The sequence below is a fragment of the Pseudonaja textilis genome, chromosome 8, assembly GCF_049901715.1.
Source record: "Pseudonaja textilis isolate UNSWEBS1 chromosome 8, rPseTex1.2, whole genome shotgun sequence".
Taxonomy (NCBI): Eukaryota; Metazoa; Chordata; class Lepidosauria; order Squamata; family Elapidae; genus Pseudonaja; species Pseudonaja textilis.
Window position 1 is genome coordinate 45409388 of NC_141997.1, and position 11667 is coordinate 45421054.

Genomic DNA, 11667 nt, shown 5'->3' on the forward strand with positions numbered 1-11667 from the left:
ACATTCGGTGTCACAGGGATGTATAATTTAATCTCCTTGGTGAAACAACTTTCCATAAATCTCCCAGATTCAATGGCTGGAATATCAAACTTAAGAAAATCCCTGCCCAGTAATTACTTATTGGTGCAGACAAGAGTCACTTCCACATCACGGTAAGATGCAGTGGTGGGATTCAATTTTTTTTTTTACTACCGGTTCTGTGGGCATGTCTTGGTGGGCGTGGCAGTGGAAGGATACTGTAAAATCTCCAGTCAGAGGTAGTATTTACCGGTTCTGTGAACTACTCAAAATTTCCGCTACCGGTTCTCCAGAACTGGTCAGAACCTGCTGAATACCACCTCTGTTAAAATGTTTAAAGTCAGTCCCAGACATTAGCAATAGCACTTCAATTTATTCAGAGGCTATGGTGGCGCAGTGGCTAGAATGCAGCATTGTAGGCAAACTCTGTCCACTTCCAGGAGTTCAATCCTGACTGGCTCAAGGTTGACTCAGCCTTCCATCTTTCCGAGGTCAGTAAAATGAGGACCCAGATTGTTAGGGAAAATATGCTGACCTGGTTAACCACTTTGAGAATGCTGTAAAGTACTATGAAATGCAACCTCAGAATGCACTGGTGGAATTCAATTTTTTGTACTGCTGGTTCTGTGGGTGTGGCTTGGTGGGTGTGGTGTGGCTTGGTGGGTGTGGCTTGGTGGGCATGTCAGGGGAAGATACTATAAATTCTCCATCCCCACCCCACTCTTGGGGGAAGGTTATTGCGAAATCTCATTCCCTCCCCACCCCACTAACCTGCTTTCCAGCTCCGTTCTCCTGTGCAGGGCAACAAAAGAAGACCCAGCCAATCAGATGGGACTCGGGAGACAGAGAATAGATGGGGGAGGCCAGTCAGAAGCGGTATTTGTCGGTTCTCCAAATGACTCAAAATTTCTGCTACCAATTCTCCAGAACTGGTCAGAACCTGCTGAATACCCACCTCTGCTCGGAAGGATGGAAGGCTGAGTCCACCTTTAGCCGGTCAGGATCAAACTCTTGGCAATGGATGGCCAAAGCCTGCAATATTGCATTCTAACCACTGCTCCCCTCTAGCTCCTAAATTTACCAAGACATCTGACTTCATAAGACATGGGGAAGGTTGGTGAACTTGGTTGACTAATTTATGTGTGAGTCAGTTAAATATATATTGGAAACCTCAGTAAACCTAGTCTTTTACTCATGCAGCTATTCAACTTGTGGTCAGTCAATGTCCCCATTTGCTGACTCCATGGGCAACAATCCAGAAATATTTGTGGAGAACACTGACAGTGAGCCTACATTATGGCTGTTGAAAAGAGTCCCCATGTTCTATTAACACACTTTGGAGAGTAGAATGTCCCAGGATTTCCAAATTCTGACCCCAAGTTAAAACTGTGTTGAGTTTGTGACAGCTGAAATTGTCTGCTGGCAAGCACAAACAGCCAACTTTGAAATTACTTCTAGTGTTGGGATCCCGTAAAATGTTGCCACTCAAATCACTGTGCTTTTTTTTTTTTTTTTTAATCTTGAACAAACACTTTGGAATATTTGTTCAAGCTGGAAGGCTGAAAGGAACCTTTCGGGATCAAAATACATTGAATACTTCTGGGAAACTCAGGAACTTATCTTTTTGCCTTGATTCTGTCCATTCTATGAATACCTGTAGTGCAATGATTAGTAAGTAGGTCATCTTATTACTTTCCTATAAAATGTGTACTGATTGTTACACAATCCAAGTACAGGCAGATACCTGAATTCCTGAAAATTACAGAAACAAGTTGACCCTTATGGGCAATTTGGTCAAACATAGCTTACATAACCTTTAAGAAATGTCTCCAAGTTTCAACTTACACCTGTGATTTATGCTTATCTTCTTAAAGTTTCAATGGAAGCAACTATGTCCTTCTTTGGTTTCTAGACAATTGTTTCCTGAGTAGAAAAAAGTGCTTTACTCAACCCTAAAAAAGAGCAATCCTTTTTCATAAAGTATCACATCCACCCTACAAGGCTGAAGGTTTCATCCACAAGGCTGAACTCAATATGTTTAGAATAATTCTAGAGGTAAATGATTATGTAAATGAACAAATTGATGACCATCAATTTTAACTAAAAATCCATTTAAGTTTGGGAAGAAAGTGGAAAGAAACTCAAGAAAATATCCTATATCCCATCATTGCTATCTGATATTAATATGAACCCGGGATGGTGGAAATCTTGTTTAGTACATCACTGATTGCATAAAAGGATTATTCCTCTGAAGAATCAAGCAAAATGATGTCACTGACAGATGGAAGCACAGAACTACCCCTCAATACAACTGAACTGTGAATACACAGTATTGAAAATCTGATTAGTTGAGCTGAAAATATCACTGAGTCCAGAAGCAGTTTCACAAAAACTATTCAAAACCTTGAAGAGGAATCGTATTTCAGCTTTCTACATTTTTTTTTCTCCTTCTAAGGGCAGAAATAAAAAAAAATTCCCCACTTTATGGATATATATGAAACAATGGGGAAAATCCTGCCAAACTCAACTATGAATTCTACTTGTCCTTATGGACTGAAACCATAGAATGAATCTCTTTGCAATGCATAAATCTTCAGTTTCTTTTCAGCCGCAAACTGTGTATCCTGAAACCTAGCATTTTGCTAATTGCATATAAAAGAAACCCAGGAGAAGAAACACAAGCTGTATTTATATTATGAGATTACCATTAAGGGATACCAATGTTTTCCTTACCATTTTCTAAATTTCAACTGAGGGAGTTCACACTGTGTGTCCTCTGTCTGCAGAGCACCAAGCCCTTATTAGTATTAATTGGAGCTATGCATGTTTGCGCCAGCAGAGATTATTATGAAAATGTTATGGGAGTGGAGATTTGCATGTTAAAATAGTGTAAACATAGTCTCCACTAACCATTATTAACTGAATCTTAAATAGGAAAGCACTTTCCACTATTAATACCCTGTTTTCCTCAAAGTAAGATCTATCCAAAAAAAATAAGCCCTAGCATGTTTTTACACATGCATCTAATTGAAGCCCGCCTCCAAAATAAGCCCTACTTCAGTGCCTCTGCAGCTGGTTGGCTGCCCATTCCATCTGGTTGCTTGTGGTGCTGCCAACATGAGGTACGGTGAGGGGGGCGAGCTGCCCCATGCACCCCACACTGGCTTACCTCAGAGCCAGATCATTTATGCCAACTGCTTTGTGGTCACAACACTGGCACATCACTTGGTCTCCTGCTCTGTTGTGGCTGCAAGCAAACAGAAGAAGTGGGAAGCAACCACATGGAGTCCTGCTGGATGGGGTTGGTGGAGCTGCTGCCGCGAGGAGAGGCAAATGTTGGGACATGGGCGGCCTGGCTGTGGGGGCCATGAAGTAAGCCAGTGCATGGCACATGTCTCCATCACCCCCTGCTTCATGGTGGCAGCACTGGTATGCTGTGCAGCCTCCTGTGCCACCATGAGCAAGCAGAAGTGGGCTCCCATACATGGAAAAAATAAGACATCCCCTGAAAATAAGTCTTAGTGCTTATTTCAGATCCCAAAAGAAAGTAAGACTAGGTCTTGTTTTTAGAGAAACGCGGGTATGCATCTTCACACTGCATCTTAGTTTGCCCAGGAAAAAAAGGTGGATAATGTGATATTTGCCCAAGATTTAGACTACCATCTCCATAATCCCTGCCCACCAGACATATTGATTTATGAAATTGGGATTATCCCCCCTTACTATAAAATATTAAAATTCCATATTTCTGTTGCTGGCTGGCTTTTGGCGAAAATACTTGTTAAACATACTCAAGCTTGTTAAACGTACTCAAGCTTACTCTACTATTCAATGGACTCTTTAGATAAGTATCTGGGTGCTAATAACCTCTCCTTTGAGAAAATTGTATGCATGAGTTTTTAAATAATATGGGCATAACAGTGGTATTCAGCCAAAAAATTAAACCTTTTAACAGTGCAATTCCAAGAGTTTTTTGTTAAGTCTTTTGGCAGCTCAGAACACATGGTATCCCAGCAATGATTTCAGTTTATATTTAACTCATCCAATGATTTATATTTAGTCATTATTGGGATAGATTTTTTATTTTCAGTTCGGGAGGAGGAAGAGGAGGAGGAGGAGGAGGAGGAGGAGGAGGAGGAGGAGGAGGAGGAGGAGGAGGAGGAGGAGGAGGAGGAGGAGGAGGAGGATATCAAAGTGAACGTTCATGATAAAGACTCTGTGTGAATGTCTCTCTTTTACTGTACTTCAATTTTTCCATTATTGTTATTTTTTGCAACTCTCTTAAATTTGTCTGCTTTAAAATCCCAAGAGATGACACCATGAACATTTTTATTTCCCGAAGACTTCCCTCAAGAGTCTGTAGAATAATAGAGAAACATATATTAGAGAACAATATTGACAGCACCCTTGGGAGCTTTGTAAAAATGAAGTTCAATAACATCAGTAAAGAAACTCTAAATTAATTTTAAAACCCTGATGGTTGCTTTAAAAGGATGACAACTTTGAAGAAATTAAGAGAATGTCACCCCAGCAAAACCATCAGGCAACACAAGTGCTTTCATTACTTACAGTAAACAATAGGTGACAATATTTAGAAGCATTATTATAACATTATCGAATTGTTTCTGCAGTCACAATATCATGGGTATTTAGTAATTCCTTGAACCATGATACTTTCAAAATATCCTGCTCATTATTGTTGTAGCCCGCCAGTAGCTAGCAGAACTGGCAGTGGAGTTGGAGAGTGATGATTTTGAGGAGGAACATGGGGCAGTCCTGGAGTCTGGGGAAATCTCTGGTGAGTGCTCTGCATTGGAGGCAGAGATGAGGCCAGGGCCATCTGACAGTTATCGGCTGACTTCAGAGTTGGAGATCAGTAGGACAGAAGAAGAGCTGGCGCCTGTTCCCAGTGTGTGCATGCACAGAGCTGCCAGGAGAAGAGGACAGTTAAGGAACAAGGGTCGACTTGGGAGTAAAGGCTCGGGTGGACAGTGAATAGCCTCTCCCACAGGGAATAAAGAGGAGTGAAAGGGGAGTGGTGTTTGCAGAAGACAATTAGTTCAGTTCATTAGAGTGAAGATCTATTCCTGACTTCTTGCCAAATAATTGCTACTATAGTGTAGCATTTGGAAGATATTGTCCTGGCAACTCACGAAAGACAGTTTGCTGGGACTTTGCTGGATAGAAATTCCCTTTAACTTAAATAAAAGGGGTTTTATTGGGACGTGGAATCTACTTCATGACTTTGGAAAGCCTAGGTCAAAACAATTCTCTAAAAACACGGGGAGTTTGGTTCCAGTCCTTTTAAACCAGAGTTTAGATTTAAATAACATAATTCCAAATATTTTGGCTTAATGGTGATAAAGAGAGGATTGCATCAGGCAGAGATGTGTTTCTGGGAAATTTATAAACAGCAACAACAACAACACCCTTCTTTCACGACAAAAAAAATGGAGGGAAATGCAAAGAACTTTAGACCAGAGGCACATCAATTCACATATTATTTCTGACATGTTCCAATTCTAAGGATATAGTTGGTTGCTTTGCATTGCATTTGGCTTTCAAGGCCAATCTTGGATGCAGTCAGTTGAGTTTTGAGTAACAACAGGGTCGCTGGAGTAAATTGTAGCAATATTTTTCTAACCTTGCAATGTCTTTTCGTGATGATTATATGTGCACTACCAAATATGCAGCTGGCAAACTAATCATAATGAATCTGCTGTGCCCGAGCCAGAAAAGGGAGGGAAGAAGAAAGTTAAAAATGCATTATTGTGGAATAGTAAGGGGGAAAAACCAACTTTCAGGTTGAAAGGATTAGTTGGTGACATTATCATTACCTGAGGGACACCAAGTTGGGGACTCCTTTCATGTCCCAAGCAGGAGCTGGAGTGAAGGATGGGAGCTCACCGTGCCCTCATGACAGCATTCAGATCTCAAACATGGACTTGTTAACCTCCTTCATTTTGTCTCTTCACGTCCTTCAGTTTTTGAGCTAGAAGTCTTCTCAAAGCAAGAAAGCAGATTACTGCATTCAGGTTCTTAGTAAAATTGGTCAACAAGGAAGCAGTTTATATTATTCTTGGAGCATGGCTTTATTTGAAAGGGGAAATATGCCTGAGGAACTTCACATTTTAATACTGCCTACCTCTGTGGGCACATTACATTGCTTTAACTATTTGAGGACCATTGAGGTACTTTACTATCTGGAAATTCTAGGGCTGGTAGCTGTATTGAGAAATCATCCATCATCCCAGTGGAAGACAATAGGAAACATATGCTTCCATATATTTGTCAACAAAATTAGTCGCCAGAAGGCAAAGATAACCTGGGTCCTTCCTTCCTTCTCCCTCTCTCCTTCCCTTCCCTTCTCTTCCTTTCCTCTCCCTCCCTTCATTCCTATAGCATTCATACCGTAATTGTTCTATCGCCAAGACAAAGCGGACTCGGATACCGGAGTTGAAATCAGCTCTTTATTAGTAACCAGAACTTCAACTAAAGTTGAGCCGTGGCAGCCTTTTTTATAGCGGCTGCTTGTGGCTCGCAACCAATGGCATGTGTTTAAACTTCCCACCGCTTATGCGGCCAATTGGAACTAGTTGTTCTTAACCAATCGTTATGCTGTATTAACTAACCAATAGGAATGTAGTATTAGAAGTCTGTATTTGAATACACTACATCAATATCAAGTAAACTGAATATGAATGACTTCCTTTGAAATGACACTATAGTTTTGTGCCAATTAATAAATAAACAAAAAAAATTAACAATAAACATATACTTTAAATTTTATTGCATTGTAACTTTCATTTAGACACATTTTGAAATAAAATTAAACCCTGTATCCAGTGGAAACTTTTTATTTTTTTCTCCTCTCCTTTCCTTCTCTCCCCGCCCCCCCTTTCCATTTTCCTTTTTCCTCTTCATTTTTCTCTGCTTCTTTTTTCTTAATAACTTGGAGACCCCTTTTAGGCATCAGTAAATCTGGAACAACACCATTCAGGTTGTGTTGAGCCTGGAACATTCACTGCAGGAAGACTGTGGTTTTTAATCTATCTCTCAAATAATGCATTCTGGTACATTCTGGTACATTGAGCATGACTGCTTACAGCATTGCAGCCAAGAGGCGGGAAGTATGCCCAACTTCACACTTTCCGAGAAGATAAAGTATGCCCCAATTCAATTCTCCCCATGTTGCTTGGCTCCCACAATTGTCACACATCTTCCATTGCAAAGGAGAGGCAGAAAATATTAGCCCTTCCCTGGATGTTAATTTATTGTTCTAAAGAGGTTAAGAAAGTCAATCCGGACATACCACATTGGCCAGAATGCAAATCAGCCATGCTATACAATGCCTCTTTATTAGGCAAATATGAGAACTGAGTTTAAACAGCTAGGTGCATTTTTTTCCCTCCCATCTAGATTGCAACTCTTCTACCAGCAATAAAAAGCCATTCTACATTTCCACCCAATCGTTACCGTAATTTGCATTTTCCAAGTTGCTTGCAGTTCCAAGGAATTCCGGTTTCTTGATTTATTTTTGCCTGATAAAGTGAATGTCAGAGTAATCTATTTAGTCATTTGCAAACAGAATGTAATTTGCTTGGCAACGGCATTGTATATGGCCGAGAAAAGAAAAGAAAAATCATATTTGCTATCAACTTCTCATACTGTTCTAATTATATCTGGTCAGCATTGCCCTTTTTCTCCTTTTATGGCTATTTCCCATTTTAAGCAGGCAGCAAATGATGAATCACCCTTCCCACAAATAATGATAATAATAATAAAAAAAAACATAGTTGTTTACAGAAGTTGTGTACTTTAATTAATCTGCTCGAAACAATCTGTGTCTTCAAAACAATAAATAATTCATCCTGGCACCAAAGAAATTGTTTACTTTTCTTTTTAAAGTTTGGCTCCCTGTTTATTAAATTTCAGCATAAGGTGTTTGCTTTGAAAGGCTTTTTCTTACCTGACTAGTTTCCCAAAACATTGTTCTTCTTGCTATATACATGATGATTATCAAGCTTTTTTTTTTTCCAGTCAGCAATTACTGATACCGCAAACAAGCCAAAACACACGTAGGAGCCCATTTTTAACACATTTGCCTGGATGTAAGTTCTAACGAGTTCAACAGGGTTTTTGTCTTGACAAATACGGTAGGTTTGCAAAAGAAGCCACGATTAAGATTTTTAGGAGAAAGAAAACCGCAAACAAGCAGAAACATCGCTGGCCAAGTCTGGACTGCAATCTTTGTAATGCAGACAAAGAATGTGTTAATAGTGGGGAAAATGTAGGCCGTCCTATATTAATAAAAAACAAACAAACTGTGCCTTAATTGCCTAGCATGAAAAAGGTACAGTCCAGCACTTTCGGAACAACAACTTTAAGCATTAAAGGAAAATGGATTGTACACATAGCCTGATAAATTCTACACAACTTTTTCTAGAGTCACTTCTAGGTTAGATGGGCAGCCCACAAATCTAACATATAAATATAAATAAACAAATACAAATACTATTAGGTGCCATTGTATATAGCAATAGCAGACTTATATATTGCTTCACAGTGCTTTTACAGCCCTCTTTACGTGGTTTACAGAGTCAGCCTATCTCCCTCAACAACCTGGGTCCTCTCATTTTACCCACCGTGGAAGGATGGAAGGATGAGTCAACCTTTGAGCCTGGTGAGATTCAAATTGCCAAATTGGAGGTGGCTGGTAGGCAGAAGGAGTAGCCTACAGCACTGAATTCTAACAGTCATCTGAAGGGCAACAGTCAATGAGTTCAGTTTCAACCCTATAAACAAAATAACAGAGTAACAGAGTTGGAAGGGACCTTGGAGGTCTTCTAGTCCAACCCCCTGCTCAAATAGGAGATCCTATACAATATCTGGCTGTATATGATGAATCTGAATAAGGATGAAATAGATTGTGGTACTGCCTACTGATAGTGTAATTGCCAAGCAAACTAGATCAGAAGCCATGACGCCAGCTCTTAAAATTTCCTGGGTCTCTTTTCTTTGGCTGATATTTATTTTACATTATACTATTTATATGCATTGTATACATTAATTAATGTATGCAATTAAAGTATTCTAAAGTTAAATTAAATAAATTAAATAAATCAATTATACATTAAATGAATGCATATTATAAAATAATTCAAAATATTGAACAATCACAAAGTGATGTACTGAGCAATGGGGAAGACGAGGTTGCCTTAAATAAAACCATCATAGTAAACTCTTACATTATTGCAAATTAACTTGAGCATCAAAAAAAAAGACAAAAAAGTGGCCTATTATCGTATACAAATTGTATTGTTTTATTCTCTTTAACATTGTAAGCCATTCCGAGTCACCTTGTGATGAGATGGATGGAAAATATATTTAATAAATGAAATAACATGGAAAACAAAGCAAAAGAAATTCATTAAAGCAGGATTTAACACATCACAAATTTAAAAATGGAGTTCACTTTAAGAAGATGATTTTTAAGACAGTCAGGAATAAATGCCCCGGTAATGAATTCTTATCTTTTGGGGAAGAAGAGTGAAAAGGCCAAATATCAGAAATGGTATAGGGTCTCCAGCTTGGGTGGGGGGATGGACTAGATGACCTAGACCTACAAGGTCCCTTCCAACTCTGATTATCTGTTATCTGTTAACTGTTATGGAGGGATAAATTCTATAGTTGGAGTGCTGTCACATCAAACGTAATTTCTTTAGACCAGTGTTCTCAACCTTGATAATTCTAGGGTATGTGGACTTCAACTCCCAGAATTCCCCAGCCAGCACATCTTTTATTTAATGAAAAGATTGATGCTGCTGTTGTTCTTCTCAATTCTTGGCTGTCACACATGGCCAAGAGATGGATAGATCAACCATCATCATACAGTATACCTTCAAATTCTTCCAACCTTCAGATTTCTCTGCTTGCAAACTGGGCAACCTAGCCAGGTCTGGCTCATCTGAGTGATTTGCCTCCCTTGGCAGCAAGTTGAGATAATTGCAGAAGGAGACATCAAAAAAAAAAAAGAAGAAGAAGAAGCACAAAAGTTCTGGCATGTCATGAGTTACTGTCCTTTAATTCACAGCCAGCACCAAGTAGGGGGGGGGGGGGAATTGCTCTGTTCCCATTGTGATTGACATTCCTTGTAGAGCCAAAATGTCATCTTTCAAGCAGAAGAAGGACATTTCAAAAAAAAAAACTGAGATGAAGTACAGACTTGCTGAAGAAAAGTAAACTTAATAAGCAACTCCTCAATGATTTCATGCTCTGCAGCCACAGAGCTCTGATGCCTAGATGAGGAAAGAAAAATGAAGAGCATTGTCATGTATGAATACCACAGGGAAAGACATCTACAATGACTGAAATGCTAATCCGAAGCATTCCGGTCTACATTTATTTTTTCCTTATAAAGTCCCAATTATCCAAGTTAACCTTTCAATCATCTTTTGTGGCTGAATGATAACTAGGACAGCTCCTTTCTTACTCCTATAATCCAACATGACTGCACTCTGGTTAGAGGGACCTCTCTCCTGCCTAAAGGTTTTCTGTAGAAATCACACTCGTCTTCCCTCTAATGGTTCCTATTTGAAATGTTAATCTTTGATTTAGGACTTGCTGTTCCAAACATTCAGGCTGATTTATTTGTGAATTCTGGGAGAGTTCTGCATCCTCATTTTCCTTCCTATTTCACTGGCAAGTTTACTTAAAAGAGATGGCCATAGACATAATAATACAATTTATAACTAATTATGCAAGATATACACAATAGACAGATAGATAGATAGATAGATAGATAGATAGATAGATAGATAGATAGATAGATAGATAATGGATGGATCGATAGATGGATCGATAGATAGATAGATAGATGGATGGATTTGAGACAGAAATAGATAACTGTCTTTAGAAAAAGACATAGAGATGGGGATAGATGATAACGGATTGATTGATGAATAGGGAGATAGATAAATGGATGCATAGATAGATATATGATGGGCAGAAAGAAAGAAAGAAAGAAAGAAAGAAAGAAAGAAAGAAAGAAAGAAAGAAAGAAAGAAAGAAAGAAAGAAAGAAAGAAAGAAAGAATATTTGAGAGAGTTCTGGGTTTTCATCTTTGCTGCTCAGGTGCTTGTAAAGATGTGTATTTAAAACAAGTACAATATTTTAAAAACTCAAGAACAAGGCCAAGTGAATAAATTAATAAGTATGGAGGAGGAAACATCTCAGGAGAAGAGGAGCAACATCAGAGAAGTGACTTGGCACAAAATGATTTGGAATACAAGATCTAAGAAGGAAGGTTTCAAGGAACTGGACATCTTTAGTATACACAGATGACTCCAGGAATAAAATATCTTTTGGATGAAAAAGGGCAGAAGAACAAGTAAGATTGCTTGCTGTACGTTCACAGGGTATGTAGTTAAAAGGTTATGAAGAAACTTCTTCCATGTCAGTTTGTCTTAGTTCTTCTGCAGAGAAATAGCCTGTTCTCTTTTAAAAACATCAGGAGACAGAATGGACAATCTGATGTCCTCCAAAAATCCTAAAATACAACTGTCATAATATTGACTGTAAATTTGTAACTAATGGTATTTTTATTCCCAGACAGCTTTATACTAATTTGTATAAAGCAAGTTTTCCTTG

At 38.8% G+C, this 11667-nt stretch overlaps 1 long non-coding RNA gene across 2 annotated transcripts; it reads right to left on the bottom strand.

The window, feature by feature from the left end:
* Window positions 1–4127: 4127 nt before the first annotated feature.
* Window positions 4128–7705, bottom strand: LOC148125186 (uncharacterized). Of its 2 annotated transcripts, none has more exons than XR_015744516.1 (3): window positions 7495–7705; window positions 5856–6018; window positions 4128–4375 (listed from the first exon to the last, which is right to left on the bottom strand). It is a non-coding gene; the product is annotated as an uncharacterized LOC148125186 (long non-coding RNA). The 2 variants fall into 2 exon arrangements; XR_015744515.1 differs by lacking the exon at window positions 7495–7705 and adding an exon at window positions 6430–6505 and having other exon boundaries at window positions 4129–4375.
* Between the last annotated feature and the right edge of the window lie 3962 nt (window positions 7706–11667).